Genomic DNA, 13,156 nt, shown 5'->3' with positions numbered 1-13,156 from the left:
CCGTCATTCTGGTCTCCCTGGTTTTTCTCTGATGCCCCTTTTCTGTTCCGGACCCCCCCGGGGGACCCCACATGACACTCTGCTGTTACGGCTCCGTAGGCTCCTCTTGGCCGAGAGTTTCTCACGTCTTCCTAGTTTCCGATGGCCATTTTGAGGAGTGCTGGCAGGTATTTTGTAGGGTGCCCCTGACGTCTGGGTCATGGGTTTGGGGGAAGCCCACGGATGCGCAGGCCTTCTCATCATGTCCCTTCAGGTCTATGCTCTCAAAAAGGCTCCACCACTGATGGGGGATGTGGCTCTAGGCTGTGATGTTCCCTCTCCCCCACTTTCTACACTGGACTCTGGAAGCGAGTCCTTGCGTGCTGCCCAGACTTCAGGGTTGAGGAGTTATTTGCCCCTCCTTGAAGGGGCATCTATATGAATTCTTTGGAGTTGTGATATCCATGTGGTCTCGTGGACGTTGATTTTACACACTGGGTTATGACCCAGTGCTATGACTTGGGTAGTCAGATGGTCCAGTCCTTGTCCCAGTCCAGGCCTAAGCTCTTTTTGCAAGGAGACTGGTTCCTTGTACTGGAAAGTGGTATTAGAAACCAAAATCTGAGCGTTGGGTGTGGTTGTTGCTACTGGGTGTCATTGCTTCTCAGAGCCCTGGATAGAGCTGGGAAACTTATGTAGGTACACTCGCCCGTGTAGACACACTCGCCCGTGTAGACACACTGCCCGAGGACCATTTCTTCATCCATCCATCAGTCTCTATATTGAGCTAAACATCCTCAATCATCAGGACCCTTGAAGGGCATTTTCTTTACAACTCAGCTGCCCTGGTGCATTAAGAGTCTAGGTCAAGTTTAAAGAGGGAAAGAGGTGATGTGCTAAATCTTTTTTTTTTTTTTTTTTTTTTATTTTTTACCTGCCAAGCAGGTCAAGGTAAAATTTGTTTAAGCTACTTTTGCACCAGCAGTTCTCAACTAGGCATGAATACCCTCAGGAGGACACTGGGCACTGTCTGCAGACGCTTTTGATTGTTACAACTGGTGAGGGCGGCATCTCGTGGGCGGAGGCCAGGGGTGCCGCTCAACAGCCCACAGTGCCCAGGACGGCCCCCAGCAGAGGGTGATCCAGCCCCAATGTCCGCGGTGCTGAAGGTGGAGAAGCCTCCAGGCAGAAGGATACAAGTGGGAAGGAACACTTGAGGGGCCCCCATTAAAGTCGTAACCTGCTTTCTTTTCTTCTCATGAAATAATACATTTAAATAGAAGTGATGCGTGATACTTTCTCATCTATGATATTCTAATCCTTTGATTTTTTAATGTTTTAAATTTAACAATAGTTAATTTACAGCATTGTGCTAGCTTCAAGTGGACAGCTTCAGCTCCTTTTCCATTATAGGTTATTACAGGGTATCGAATATAGTTTCCTGTGCTCTACAGTAGGTCCTTGTTATCTATTATATACAGTAGTGCGTATTTGTTAATCCCAAACTCCTAATTTATCCCTCTCGCCCCCTTTCCCCCATAAATTCGTTTTCTATGTCTGTGAGTAGGCTTCTGATTTGTAAGTAAGTTGTGTTATTTTTTTAGATTCCACATATAAGTGATATATAATATTTATCTTTCTCCGTCTAACTTACTTCACTAGGTCCATCCATGTTGCTGCAAATGGCCATAATTCATCCTCTTCTATGGCTGAGTAATATTCCCTCCTCTGTCTGTCTCTCCCTCTCTCTCTCTCTCTCTCTCTCTCTCTCTCTCTCTCTCTCTCTCTCTATATATATATATATATATATATGTATGTATGTATGTATCTCACATCTTCTTTATCCATTCATCTGTTGATGGACACTTAGGTTGCTTCCATGTCTTGGCTATTGTAAATAGAGCTGCAATGAACATTTTGGTACATGTACCTTTTCCAATTAGTTTTCATTTTTTTTGGAAATACGTCCAGGAGCGGGATGGCTGGATCATATGGTAACTCTATTCTTAGTTTCTTAAGGAACCTCCATTCAGTTCTCCACGGTGGCTTCACCAATTTACGTTCCCACCAACAGTGTAGGAGTGTCCCCTTTTCTCCACACCCTCTCCAGCATTTATTATCTGTAGGCTTTTTGATGATGGACATTCTGACTGGTGTGAGGTCATACCTCACTGTAGTTTTGATTTGCTTTTCTCTAATAATTAGCAATGTGGAGCATCTTTTCATGTGCCTGTTGGCCATCTGTATGTCTTCTTTGGAGGAATGTCTGTTTAGGTCTTCTACCCATTTTTTGATTGGGTTGTTTATTTTTATGATTTTTTTAAACATTTAAAATTAAATGTTTAAAATATATATGAATCACTCTGCTGTACACTTGAAAGTAATGCAACGTTGTAAATTAATTATACATATTCTTTTCCACTACAGGTTATTACAAGATATTAAGTATAGTTCCCTGTGCTCTACAGTAGATCCTTGCTCTCTGTTTTACATATAGTAGTGTGTATATGTTAATCCCAACCTCCTTATTTATCCCTCCCCCAACCTTTCCCCTTTGGTAACCATAAATTTGGTTTTCTAAGTCTGTGAGTCTGTTTCTGTTTTGTAAATAAGGTCATTTGTATCATTTCTTTAGATTCCACGTATATGTGATGGCATATCTGTCTTTCTCTGTCTGCCTTACTTCACTTTGTATGATCATCTCTAGGTCCATCCATGTCTCTACAATGACCCGATTTCATTCCTTTTTATGGCTGAGTAATATTCCATTATATATATATGTACCACATCTTCCTTATCCACTCGTCTGTTGAGGGACATTCAGGTTGCTCCCACGTCTCGGCTATTGTAGATAGAGCTGCAGTGAACACTGGGGTGCGTGCATCTTTTCGAAATAGGGTTTTCTCTGGATATGTGCCCAGGAGTGGGATTGCTGGGTCATGTGGTAGTTCTATTTGTAGTTTTTTAAGGAACCTCCATCCTGTTCTCCACAGTGGCTGCACCAATTTACATTCCCACCAACAGTGTTGGAGGGTTCCCTTGTCTCCACGCCCTCTCCAGCATTCGTTATTTGTAGACTTTTTGATGACGGCCACTGATTGGTGTGAGGTGATACCTCATTGTAGTTTTGATTTGCATTTCTCTATTAACTAGTGACGTGAAGCATCTTTTCATGTATGTGTCTGTTGCCTATCTGTACAGACTATGCAGTCCATAGAGACCACATTTGGAAGAAATGTCTATTTAGGTCTTCTGCCCATTTTTTGATTGGGCTGTTTGTTTGCTTTTTTGATACTGAGTTGTATGAGCTGGCTGTATATTTGGAAACGAAGCCCTTGTCTGTTGCATCGTTTACAAACATTTTCTCCCAGTCTGTAGGTTTGTCTTTTCGTCTTGTTTCTGCATAGTCTGCTTCCTTGTTTCTCCTACCCCACTACACTTTTATCAGTTTCTAATACACTACATAATTCCTCTTTCTCATTTAGGCCTTCCTCTTCCCACCAGAGGAAACTCCACGTGGAAGGGATGCTGGCCTCTCTTGCGTGCTAAGGGACCTCAGCCCCACGATGTGCCATGTGCCCACTGGCTTATTGGAGTGGCGGGAAGGGGGAGGTGGGAGTGGGGTGGAAGCCACAAGAAGAAAGGCTGGCCTTGGAGAGGACGGTCGCATTGTTCTCCCTGAGACACAAGTAAGGGCTACAGTGAGAGACGGCTGGCAGCTGGTGTTACCGAAGGAGGGAGGCCAAGCCCACGGCAGTGCCGGGGCGGTGAGAGACGTGGGCCTGCAGAACAGAAAAGGTTTGGAGCAGTGATGGGGCGGGTGGGAGGGGAGCAGGCGATCGAGGCGGGCAGCTCTGTGCCCCGTTCCGGGCGTGGAGGAGAGAGGAGACGGCTGGGGCAGGCGGACTTCGCCGTAGAGCTCGCGACCAACCACTTACACAGTTCCCGAAGCCACACGACACTGCTTCTCCCTGCTCTAAGGGTGTCCTGGGAGCAAGGGCCTCATCTTAAACCTCGTCTCTTGGCCTTCCCCAGAGCCCTTGGCCTCGCCGTCCTACTCACCCAAGGCCTCTTCTGCCCAGTACCCTGTTGCGGAAGGCACCCAAGCCCGGATGGCATAACTCTTGGGGCAGGCAGAGGGGCGGCCGTCTCTGAGGGCCCAGCTCCCCAGCGCAAAGCCACTGTGGACCTGGCACCTTTCCTGTGGGGCCCCCTCAGCTCCCCTTCCCCAGCCCGTGGAGCCAGGCCACGGCCTGCGAGGTCCGCAAACGGGCCCCAGGGGCTGTACGTCAACTACGTACTGCCATTGGGATGGGCTCAGCTCCTCGGAGGAATCTGTCTTAAAGAATTCACGGCTCTACTGGGAACAAGGTGTCTTCCTACTGCCTCTTCTCAGTACTCCCTGGGGACACGTCCTGCCTCCACACCACCCGCCTGTGCCCAGCGCATCCCAGGAATTGCCGGGAAGCCACTCTGCACTTGTGACACATTCTTCAAGTTCGGTTGCCTTTTCCACACCCTCAAGTGTCTGAATCTTTTTGTTCTGCCCATCCATCCATCCACCCATCCACCCACCCATCCAGCAATCACCTGAAAGCCCGTCTGGCTCTACGTGTGCCCTTCGGGGTTTAGTGTGGTGGGCAAGACGGGCATTAAGGAAATAAGCACACGATTCCCTGCTGTGCTGAATGCCATGAAGGAAAAGAGCAAACTGTACCGAGAGAAATGGCAGCGAAACTGACCCGACGTGGTCTGGGGTGGCGTAGGTGGGTTTTAGGCTTCCCGTGGGACCCCTAAAGCATCGACCATGAGTTAGGGGCACACTGGGAAGGGCCGATAGGGACGAGTGCACATACACAGGCTACACGTGCGGAGCTGAGCTCGGTGGAGAAAGAACAAAGACAAAGAGACCCACCTATTCATTCTACACAAATTTATCAGGCACCTACTTTGTGCCACGCGTGGAGACAGAAGCTGGAGAGTGTAACAGTCCGCGTGGCGGATCTGGCCGTCACCTTGGGGTTCAGTCTAGAAGAAGTAGAAGGCGTGGGCAACAAACAAGCATCCAGCAAAGGAACCGAGACAAGAGGGGCTGTGACGCCCAGTGAGGGCTGGACGGTCAGGGGGCTTCCCAAGGGTGGTGGGCAGCCAGGGTGACAGCGAGGAAGACCCCCAGGAGGGGAGGAACAGGCCGGGTGCAGGCTGAAGGGCATCGAGGGCCTCTGGGGAGCTGCAGAGGCTCAAGACCAAGGTTGGCATGGCTTTTGTGTTCCAGGCGGTGGGGAGACACCAGAGGCCTGGAGCAGCGGAAAAACAGGCGGGCTTGCATCTCGATGCCCGCTGGCCACCACGGGGCAGCTGACCGCGTTGGGGCCTCCCTGGGGGGATCAGGCAGACGACGTGGCCGGGCCGGCCTTTCCCTCGTCCGAGTGCCCACGTCCCACCGCCTGAGCACACAGCCTGTGGGTGCAGCACTCCTCAGAGCCTTCAGGAAAGCCTCCGCCCAACCCTCTGAACCAAGCACAACAGGATTGGGGGGGGCCCTCCGGAAGGGTCCTTCACGGTCACTTCCCACAGGGCTGTGCCTGATGCCGCCTCCCGGCCCTGCCAACACCGGGGCCCAGACGGACTTGGACCTCCCTGTCCGCACCCCAAGTTCTCACACGATCATGAACCAAAGACCACGCCCCAGCCGTTCAACACGCACGGGGAAACCTGCCTCCCAACCACCCACTTCCCCTCCCAGTTCGAAGGCAGCACCGTTTACTTTGAAGAAACAGCCTTTGAACGTGGGCTCGGCAGCAGCCTCAGGGCACCCTGGAAAGGAAGAGAAGTGGATCGCGGCTCTGCCACCGTCTCACGCACGACGGCAGCCTCGACATTTCACTCCTGAAGGCTTTTCTCCGAAGGTTCTGTCGCCGCCCTGATTTGAGTGGTGGGCCGCGCCAACGATGTCGTCCTGCGTGTGGACCCGAGGAGAGCCGTGATGACGCCTCCCCCGCCCAGCCAGTGCCAAGGCGAAGGAGACCCCGTGCAGTACCGAGCAAAAGCTGCAAATCAAAACGGGGCTGGCAGCTCACCGCAAAGCCAAGCAAAAGGCCCGTCCTTCGCGGCCCCAGGAAGCCCTCCTCGGCCCACGCTCCCGTGTCCCGCCCACCCCACAGGCCGGCTTCCACGATGGGTCCACGCGACTGAACGTGGGGGCTCTCGGCTGATGGGGCTGGACATCCTGCCTGGGGACAGTCGCTGTGGCCTAAAGAGAGTTAGAGACCCGCAAATGTGGCCAGAGCTGGAGGGGGGAGCCTGGGTGCGGCCAGGACGGGAGTGATGCCCGGGGCTCTGCGGGGCGGGGAGCTCTGCCCTCCAGGGTGCTGCTTGGGGGCCGGAAGGCCACAGATCTGAGCAGCCCGGCGCCCCGGACGCGCAGGGACGGAGGGACAAGCCCATGGCTACCTCAGCCAAGGTCACTACATCCAACAGGCTCGTTTACTATGCAGCAGTACAAAGTGTTTGCTCTAGGGCTGCGCCGCTGTTAATTTTTTATTTTATTTTTATTTTTAAACAGATGGTCTATAGTTTCCTGCTTATCAGCTGATACGGCCTGGCAGTAAACTGGTACAGTAAATCCTCTTGTCTCAGGCGGCTATGGGCCGCGGGGTGGCCACCATGAATTAATCAGACCATCTTACAGAAGCCCCATGGTGAACCTAAGGTCAGCTGTGACAAGGTATTTCTAAGAGGCAACTTGTGGCCTTTATTCAAAGCTCAACGTGACCCACCTCTAACCTGCAGATCACACAACACGGAAACCCTTAAGAACAGGCAGGTTCTGGTGGAGGGTGAAGACCACGCCTTACCTCCCGAGGCTGTGCATAAAATCCTGTTTTCTTAGCAAACCTTTCCTTCAGAGGGCGAGGTTAGACGCCCGTCAAGGAGGGGCTGAAGCATTGCGGTTTCAAATCGAGGAGGTGGCATTATGGAGGTTCAGGGGTACCACGCAGAGTCGTGTCGGGGCTTCAGAGGGGGGACACCGCTGCTGACGGCTCCAAGGACGCTCGAGAGCAGAAAGGCTTGGGGTAGAGAGAGAGAGGAAAGCGGGCAGAGGGTTAACAGGTGTAGGCAGCCCCCATGCACACCCCACAATGCCCCAAAGACACACTCTGACGGACCTTTGACTTGGCGTCCTTCTATAATGGCCAAAACAGCCCTCAGGGCAACGCATATTTACGGGCAATCTTTAGGCTGTCGTCTGCTGCTGACTTAAGGGAGAAGCGGTCATGGTTTTGAAAATGGGGTCCCTCTTCAGATGAAGGGGAGCAGGCTGTTAATGAAATGGGTTGAGTCGAGATCCCCCAGGCCTTTTTTGTGATCTTAGACAAATCACCTGCCTGGAGTTGACTCCTTCGGGGCCCTAGCCAGGCTTAGAAGAGCTTCTCTGAAGCCCGTCCAGTTGGCCGGAGGAAGGAGTCGGGGCCGCGAGCTCCTGCTGTTTCTGCGGGGCAGGCACGGGGGTGGGGAGCCCTACCGTGTGGCGCTCGGGATGGAATGACAGAGCTGGTGGAACCCGTGGTCCCTGCGCCCAACCATGGTACGGACAGGGAAAGCCACGTGGGTCGTGTCACTTACCTGTGACCACACAGCCAGGTTCAAGAGCAGGTCCAGGAGGTGTCCAGGGTGCGGGGGCCGCAGGAGCCCCACCCCCGGTGTCTCCTGAGAAAGGGGCACGGCCAGCTGGGTTACTGCAGCTGTGCCGTCTGCTGGCGGGGGCCTGGGGCACTTTGTGCCAAGGCTCGGGCCCCCGGGAAGGTCAATCACCCAGAGAGAGCAGGACGCCGGGTGGGGCTCCAGTGGGAGCCTGGGGGTGTCCCAGAGACCCCGTCACAGTGGACCCGCGGCACCAGGCGCCCACGCAGCCCACCCAGCCTGCTGCTCCCGTCAGGGGACTGGAGAAGCGGCTCCCGGCACTGACCCTCTCTCCAGCATCGCTTTCCTCTCTGGTCCAAAAACCCCAGAAAACCCCTGTAACACCCTGGCAAGAGGATGAAGATGGGTGGCCCCTTCAGAAGGGGACCAGTGGGAGGGAGGCGTTGCCGGAGGCTGGGTCACCGTGCACACTGGTTTCGCCAGTCTCGGCCATCTTCCCAACGAGGACAACCTCCCCACCACGTGGGCTCCAGGCCAGAAGGAACCAGCTCCGAGGACAGGCTGAGCCCAAGGGCTGAGGAAGGGCCCAGATGTACCAGGGACCCTCTTCTATACTGTCAATAACAAGGACCCAGAGGGAAAGCCGCCCTGAGACTGGCCTTGGGAAGCAGACCCCAGCCACCCCAAGTCACCTCTGACCCCTCTCATGCACCCACCAGCCGTGCTGTGAGCCCCCCAGATCATCTCAGACACTCTCCCCGCCAACTGGTGGCTCCGGCCAGGCCTCATCTGGACTGACTGGTCCCCCGCTGCTCCTTCCTGCCTCCGACGATCTCCTCCGCGGTAGCAGGGAGGCTTTGTTTTTTCCTTTTGGCCGCCCTGGGTCTTCACTGAGGCATGCAGGGCTCTCTAGTTGCAGTGCGCAGGCTTCTCTATTTGTGGCGTGTGGGCTAGGCAGTTATGGCGCGCAGGCTTAGTTGCCCTGCGGCACGGAGGATCCTCCCAGACCAGGGATTGAACCCACGTCCCCTGCGTTGGAAGGCGGAGTCTTAACCGCTGCGCCACCAGGGAGGTCACAGCAGGGGGACTTTAGGAGGCGTGGGTTCAGACCACGGCTTAGGCCCCTCAGCCTGCTGCCCTCCTCTCACGCCCCCCCCACTTCCTGCAGCCAAGCTGGACTCTGCTGTCCCTACGGCCCATGGCCAGCTCTGCCCACGCCAGGGCCTTTCCCCAGCTTGTGACCCAGCAGGCTCCTGACTCAGTCCAAGCTCCATCTCAGACCCCTCCCTGGAGCCCCCTCAGGCCCTGAGAGGCATTCAAAGGCAGCGGCTTGGAGAGTGAGCTCTGGAGACCGACCCACCACCTGACTTCCAATCTAGGCTCCCCCATTTGCCAGCTGTACAGCCGCAGGCAAGTTACTTGACCTCTCTGTGCCTCCGCTTCCCCGTAAGGTTACAAGACTAAGTGAATGAATGTATTCTCCTCGTGTCTGGGAGAGGGCAGGCACCACGAGACACGTCAGACTAAGGGAAACAAACAAACCAGGAGTAGGGCTTCTCCACAAAAAGACCGAGCGTGGGGCAGGCTGTGTGCTGACAGCCAACCCAGCGCTTCTCCCACAGGAGAAACGGGAGAGGAGGGATCTCCGACTAAGCGTCCACGGAGGTGGCTCTGAAGGCCCAGCCGCAGTCATGGCTGCCGTGGCTCCTTCCCAGGGGCCTGAACAAGCAACAGAGAAGTCTGACCTGCAGAGGACAAGGAGGAAACTGCATAGGAATAGGAATGAACTCAAGGGCTGCCCGCCGCCAGCCAAGGGCCCCAGAGGCCCCAAGAGAACCCCACCCCCAGCCCGGCCCCCTCCGCTTCTCCTGCCCCTGTGCCCAGGAGCCACACCCAGGTTTCGGCCCTGCCCTGGCCTCCTCAGCACCTTCCTGAGCCCCCGCCTGGCCACAGCCGAGAGGCCCAGAGACACACAAATGCCGGCGTAGCCGGGGTAACTGCCCTGACCCTGTTGAGTGTCTGTTCAGGCTACGAAGCGGCCATGGGGAGAAAACTGGGCCACCTCGCTGGCCCCATGGGCCTGGCCGAGGCCTGGTGAGGGGCTCGCTGCCCCCTTCCGTTACCTGCTCCTCCCCAGGCTGGGCCACTGAGGGCTTGTCCATGAGCCCAGGTCTCCCAGCCCAATGTCACGGCAAAGTCAAGGAGGCCCCGGCCAGCAGCTCAGAGGCTAATTCTGATGGCCCTCGTTCCTTCTGAGATAATAATAGCTCCACTTTACTGCCGGAGGACAAGTGAAAATGCCTACAGAGGCCAGGCCCTGCTCGGCCTTGAGTGACGGAGCCAGGTGACGGTGAGGTGGCGGGTGTGAGGCTCGCCGACAGGGGGCGGCCACCCCCTCAGCTTTGGGGGCCTGTGGATGGCGGGCCCCAGACACCCAGAGGCTCCCTTAGGCCAAGAGAAGTCAAATCTCCAAAGCTTTTGGTCAGATCGCCTACTATCAAAATGCTGGCGGCTATCAGAAGTCGGACCTAAAAACATCTGTGCAGTTGAGACACAACCTGTCCCTGGGTGGGCTCAGGCCTGGGGGCAGCTTCCACCGCCACTCTGGGGTGGCGGGTGTGCACCGATGAGGTTTTGCTTAGCGGCTTGGTCTCCCAGAGCCCCGGGCCTTCTGGGGGAGGGAGGAAGCGCCCGGGCAGATGAGCCGTCGCTCAGGGGCGTGGGGTGGACCAGGGTGAGCCTGGTGCTCTGGTCTGTCTGACACCCAGAGCCAGGGGCCTGAGCCACAGGCTGCATCTGCATCCCGTCCCTCTGAGCTGGGGGCTCAGTCCTGCCAACCTCCCACCTCCAGACCTGTCCTGGGCACGTCCCCTGTCCCCTGCACCTGCTCTGCGCCCTCACCTGCCCTCCTCTGCCTGCCAGGGCCTACCACTCACTCACAGGACCCTCCTGCTACCTCTTCGCATGCTGGGCTTCTTCCCAGACACTAATCCTGCCCAGCTCTCCCGACCAAATCTAGCTATGGTGAAGTGGTGTCCTCCAAATCCCCCTGCCCCTCTGCCCTGCTGCCGACTGGGCTTCCATTTGTCCTGGGACATTTAAAAATATCTGTGCAGCCTTGGCATGTAGAACCCAGTACCCCCAGCTGTCTGAATGCCGGGGCCTCACTCGGCCAGCACACGCCTCCGCTTCCAGTAAACGCGGCAGCTGACCCGGAACACGGGGTCGGCCGAGCCCTCCGTCCCCATCCCGCCACTCTTCGCTTGGCTCCTGCATCAAGTGTATTGCCAGCTCTAGCCCATTCCTGGCCCTACAAGGAGAAGACAGGCGCGGGCTGGGGGCCTCTGAGCCATCTGCGTGCCCGTGACACGGAGCACATGCCGGGAGCGTGGTGTGATGTCTGCCACAGCTGTCCCTCTCTCCCTGGCTTCCGACCCCGATGGGCCCCGTGGCCCTTGTATTAATATAGCACAAAGAGGACCAGCAGCTGGCCGTGGCAAAATCTTTCCACACAGACGGTGACAACTGACATCACACTGATTTGGGGCCCATCGGGCATTCTTTTAGAAAGACCATGGCTGCAACCTGCCTCGTCACTGGAAATGTGTCCACCTTTGCTTTGGGAACTGGGGACATCTCCAGTGAGCAATCGGGGGGCCTTTCAAAGGGAACCCAAACGATGGGGGTGGCTTTAGGAGCCTCCTGGGGCTCACAGCAGTAAGGGTCCCCTCCCCTGGCGAGGGTCCCCTCGGTCTGTGCAGTGATTAAACGCCCCGTGGGGAAGAGGCAGGGAAAGCAGGGCCCGTGACCTTGACACGCTCTCCCCAGGGGCGTAGGAGGAGGGCGGCTTCAACAGACCCCAAAAGAACTCAGGAAGAGTGGGTGCAATGAGATGATTTCTGGGATTTAGATGCTTTAAAGGCCGCTGGAGAAAAGGTTGGGGGTGACAAGGGAAGCAGGGCGCCGGGGCTTATGCCACGCAGCTGTGCTGGGGCCCTGGACCTCAGCTCCACCTGCCTCATCGCTGCCTCGGAGCGCCTGGAAATTCCCATTGCAACTTTACAAACATACATGTGAAAACAATATTCAGCAAGTTTGCTGAGGGCCTAGCGTGCACCGGAACTCTCCGGGCACCGGTCAGTCTGTACAAGCAGCAGAGAAGCGAGCAGGCCCTGGCAGTCCACTCCCTGCACGCCCTGGACTGGTGCCAGATGTCCCTTCCACCGATGCAGACCTTTTAAATTTAGTGTTTAAAAATCCTACAGTGAGCCCTGTAACCCTCCAGCCGACCCAAGGAAGCGCAGTCGGTAACCTTATCGACTAAACCCCCTGCTCCCCTGCCCTGCCCACCTTCTCTGCATAGGCAACAAAGATGTCAGCTGGGGTTTATCGTGTGCTTATCGTGAACATCACTGCGGTTTCCTCGTGCATATACTGCTTGCTTTTGAACTTTATGAAATGCGGATCCTACCGCGTCTGAATATGGACTTTTAGGCACGGGCTCTTTTCCGGCATTTTCTGGCAGCCAGTCAAGAACAGAGAGCACGATGGGAAGGAAAGACCCCACTGCCCCACGGAATTCCCGGAAAAGCCCCGAAGGAGAGGAGTGGCCGTGGCTCTGAGGGGAGAGGGCGGCCCTGCGAGAAGCCGGGCGGGAAGGAAGAGGGGCCCGAGCCTGAGTGGCCGCTGCTTGCAACACGGCTCTGCCGAGGCCAAGGGCACAGGGTGAAGCCTCCCGGAGAAGCGTGTTTCTTGGCTGCGTCTGCAAACAAAAACATGCGAAGTGACGGCAAATGTCACGGTAAAGGCAGAGCGAGACAACTACATCTGTCGATTTATTATTAGAAGGCAAATGTCATGGAAAGAAAATCCGCCCCGAGCCATTCGGTCCTGTTGAAACTCCACAGGGTGCAGCTGGCTGGAACCAGAATCCTTCCCACCACGCCTCCGCTAGGAGCGGCCTTACTCCATACTGGGGTCAACTCTAATTTGTCCCCTTTGATGGCAAAAAGTCACTGGAGAGGGGGACAGGAAGACCACCTGTCTTCACAGCCTCCCTGGGGTCCACGTGAGTATGTGTCTCGGAGAAGAGGGCGCTGGACTAGATCCAGGCGGTGGCCGAGGCGATTCTGATTCTGAGGGGCACAAGGCAACAGAGGGGCTGTCCGTTTTAAGAGCTACTCGCTGATCTTGGCGTGTATTTAAAAAATACTCAGCCAGAAGCTAAGTGACGCTGATATAATTTTCCTTTAAAACCAAACTCATTTACGAGAAGAAAGCAAGTCGGTTTAAAGAAAACTATTACGTGCTTAGAGGATGCGGATATGGCAAAAATCGTGAAGGTAGAACAGAAATAAGCGAACTCTGAGCACAAATGAGCTCGATGTTTCTAAGAGGCTGTAAATGTTTTCTAACTTCTAAGGTACTGCTGAGGCTCAGAAAGTTCTGACTATGTTCTCTGCCTAAAAACGGCCATTGCACACAGCAGGCCGGCTGCCCAGCTGGGACTGAGCCTTCTCTGCTCAAGGCCCTG

The 13,156-nt window shown here is 55.3% G+C and overlaps 1 long non-coding RNA gene across 6 annotated transcripts in view; it reads right to left on the bottom strand.

Annotated features, from left to right (window-relative positions):
• Window positions 1–4,604: 4,604 nt before the first annotated feature.
• The window catches only part of LOC116740991, a 32,573-nt gene continuing 24,021 nt past the window's right edge, over window positions 4,605–13,156 (bottom strand). For 2 of the 6 annotated variants that reach the window (XR_004345990.1, XR_004345991.1), the window contains exon 3: window positions 4,605–9,368. This is a non-coding gene — a long non-coding RNA (uncharacterized LOC116740991). The remainder of the gene's footprint in view (window positions 9,369–13,156) is intronic. The other 4 variants (XR_004345994.1, XR_004345993.1, XR_004345992.1 and 1 more) reach the window with 4 other exon arrangements.

Source organism: Phocoena sinus, chromosome 15, assembly GCF_008692025.1.
Source record: "Phocoena sinus isolate mPhoSin1 chromosome 15, mPhoSin1.pri, whole genome shotgun sequence".
Taxonomy (NCBI): Eukaryota; Metazoa; Chordata; class Mammalia; order Artiodactyla; family Phocoenidae; genus Phocoena; species Phocoena sinus.
This window is presented reverse-complemented; position numbering and strand designations above follow the sequence as displayed.